Below are 3,478 nucleotides of genomic sequence, written 5' to 3'. Positions count from 1 at the left end.
GGAGTGGCTGGTGGGTTTGAACCACCAGCCGTCTGGTTAGCAGGCAAGTGTCTTAGCCGCTATGCTACCAGAGCTCCTTTCTATAGGATATATCCTAGCATTACCACCGTTAGTATCATAGTTTAGCATTATATGGACACCAAATTTGCCTTTTAAATGGTGGTAATTCATCTATAATATATGTCACAGATATAGAAAAGCAAAAACATCAGAGTAGTGAGATTTCTAGAATTATTGAGTGAAGAGCTCAGCTTACCAGAAACAATGCTGCAATTGGAAAAATTGTCCAAAACAACCATATAAAGACTCTAGAAATTGAAAAAGGCATACAACAAATTGAGAAGCATTTATTCAAAAGTCTCTACTGAAGCTTGGTAAGAACAGTGGGAATCTATAACATTTCAGTCAGGATCTGTTTCCATCCTACCTCCATTTATGGTAAACCAGTGGTGATGATGAGATCCAATTTTCCTGAAATCAAGAGATCTCTACCTGCTATAATTTGACTTGAATAACTTAGGGCTCTGCCTTGTACCTGCTATCTGAATAATTTGAGGTCTGTTAACAGGGAGAAAGGGGAAGAATTGCTATTTAGTAAATATAAATAAGATATATAATAGGTATTGGTATATACATCTAATGGGACAAATGTTGGACACTCATTATTTAAATCTTTCCCATTCAGAAGAACAGTCAGAGATGAATAATCATCATTATCCATTTTATACAGAATTGGAAAATTATGTAAATGAGGTTTTCCCACACACTGTGATAAACTAAATTTAACAACAAAAAAATCTTGTTCTCTAAGATGTCATTGCAAAAGAAACATTTGCTATTGTAGACGCTCAATAAATGTATTACAATAGAAAGATATACCTTTCCCATGGCTATAATAATCAATAAGCATTGATTACTTGTGAAAATATACTACTTTATATATTTTAATCTTTTCATTTTAGATATTGCTCTTTTAAGTGCCTTGATTTTTTAGTGACGAGTTCATTAAAACAAATACTGAAAAATGCAGTGTATGCCTTTGAAAAATGTCTTTTAACTGTTGGCTGCCATTGTTCATTCAACTTACTATGCGCTACCCATCCTTCAGGATACGGGCATATACATCAGTGATGGAAAATACGCAAATATCATATTCACATTGATCAAATGGAGAAGATAGATAATAAAACGTTAATAAATGATATTATATGTTAAAAGATTATGTGAACTATTTTAAAATTAGAGTAAGGTGATAAGAATTAGGAAAAGTATACCTTAAGGGAATCGGTCCTGTTCTGCACCCATTCACCTTTCATACTACCTTCCCACCCTCAGGGAGCATATGACACCAGAAGTGAGCCACACATGTACCTGGAGGAAAAGCTTTTTGGCCAAAGGGAATAGCCAGTGCCAAGTATCTGAGATAGGATCTCACCAGAGGTGTTTGAAGAGCAGACAAAGGACATTATATCTTGAACAAAGTGAGAAGAGAGAAGAGTGAAGGAGAATTGGAAAATGAAGTCGTAAAGAGATATAGGGGCCAGATTATGCAGGGCCTTGTTGAACCTTTGGAGTGTTTGAGATTTTACTGTATATATAATGCTGCAACATAAATAAAAACACATGCATGCAACTCACATAGTGTGCATAGGAATCTAACACAAGAGGGATTAGTTACATGGCTTGCAAAAAGTATACATGTGTGATATTTGCATAAAATAGGGTCTGTCAAGGAAGTGTGGATCCATTGATAGGATTCATGTGGAGAAGTGACATGGTCCAATGGGTTTTCAGAAGAATTATTCTGGTTGTGTGAGACCATAGGGGAGAAAATGTGGAATTAGGGAAAGCAGGCTAACAAAATAATGTAGAAGAGAGACAATAGTGGCGAATATGGTAGAGACGATAGGATAGTAGTGGTGGAGGTAAGAAGTCATTTAGGTTCTGGATTCATTTGGAGTGTAAAACTAACAGAATTTTCACAAATTGAGACTGAAAGGCATGAGAGAAAGTGAGGAACGGAGGATGACACTAAGGAATTTTGTCTGAGCAACTAGAAGGATGGAGTTGATATTAATTGAGATGATGAAAAACAAACAAATAGAAAATAGGTCTATGGGGACTACTAGGAGTTCAGCTTCAGGCATGCTATGTTCAAAGTGTCTATTACATATCTAACTGAGAATCATCAAGTAGGTAACTGTATATTATAAGTCTGAAGTTCAGAGGGAATGTCCATACTAAAGATATGATTAGAGATTCATTACAATGCAAAAGACATTTAGAATTCTAATTTGAAATTACATCATCAAGGGAATAAATGAAGAGATGAGGTTTCAGTACTAAACCTTATGGCGCTCCAACGTTACAAAGGTCAGGAAGAAGAGAATAAATCAGAAAAAGGGACTGAGAATTAATGGCTTCATAGAAGGATAATCTAGGGACTGTGATGTACTAAAAGCCAAATGAAGGAAATGTTTTCATAAGAAAGAAGTGATCAGCTATATCAAAATATGCTGGCATTTTAATAAGGTAAAGATCAATAATTAGCCATTAGATTTAGCAATAGAGTGAGAAGTAGTAACCATTAGAATTGTTTTAATTTGTTAGTTTGTTGATTGGCTCAATTTGTATACAAGTAAAATCATGCATGCATGGTAATGGGCTAAATTTATTCTGTAGGTGTTGGGACTTGGTTTGAAACTAACATTAAGAGACCTAAAAAATCTAGGCATTTTTAATATATTCTCTGAAGGTGATAATATGTTCAGTAGTCCCATAAGTGATCTGCATTTTATATCTCATGAGTTAAAGATAATGTATTCAAATAACTGAGCCATGAGAAGCTAAGCATTACATTGTTAGAAGACCTGAAATTTTAAGTAAGAATATTTGTATTTTAATTTTGTTGCAATATTTCCTATTCTTTGCCTATATTACAATTTTAGATAGTAAAACACTTTCTGTTTAAGGTAGTTTGAAACACATTCTAATAGGTGAACAACTTTAAGAATCAATTAAGTTGGCTATGTGAAAAAACTATTCCACTTAGCAAAATATCCCTCAAAGTCACCTTTCCATCAAGGTGAAAGAACCACCCAGGACCTAAGCTGGGAATGTAAATCAGCTTCTTAAAACTTAATTGGGTACTAACCATGGCCCTTCAGTTTGCCTTGCATCTTATAGTTTTATAGTGCCTAAGGCACTTGACTGCTAACCAGAAGGCTGGAGGTTGAAACTCACCAGCCACTCCTCGGAAGGAATATGGGGCAATCTACTTCCGTAGTGATACCACCTCGGAAACCCAAGGAGGGGTCGCTATGAGTCTGGTCCGACTCGACGGCACATAACAACAACAACATGAGAGTCACTGGCATTTGAAGCCTTTCTATTGCTTTTTCCCCAAAAACATTTATTTATTTTTCTGTGCTTTAGGAGCAAGTTTACAGAGCAGGGTTTGTTTTACATTGAACATTTC

This window comes from Orycteropus afer, unplaced genomic scaffold (assembly GCF_000298275.1).
Source record: "Orycteropus afer afer isolate SDZICR_OR568_19922 unplaced genomic scaffold, OryAfe1.0 scaffold00280, whole genome shotgun sequence".
Taxonomy (NCBI): Eukaryota; Metazoa; Chordata; class Mammalia; order Tubulidentata; family Orycteropodidae; genus Orycteropus; species Orycteropus afer.
Note: the sequence above shows the minus strand (reverse complement) of the source record.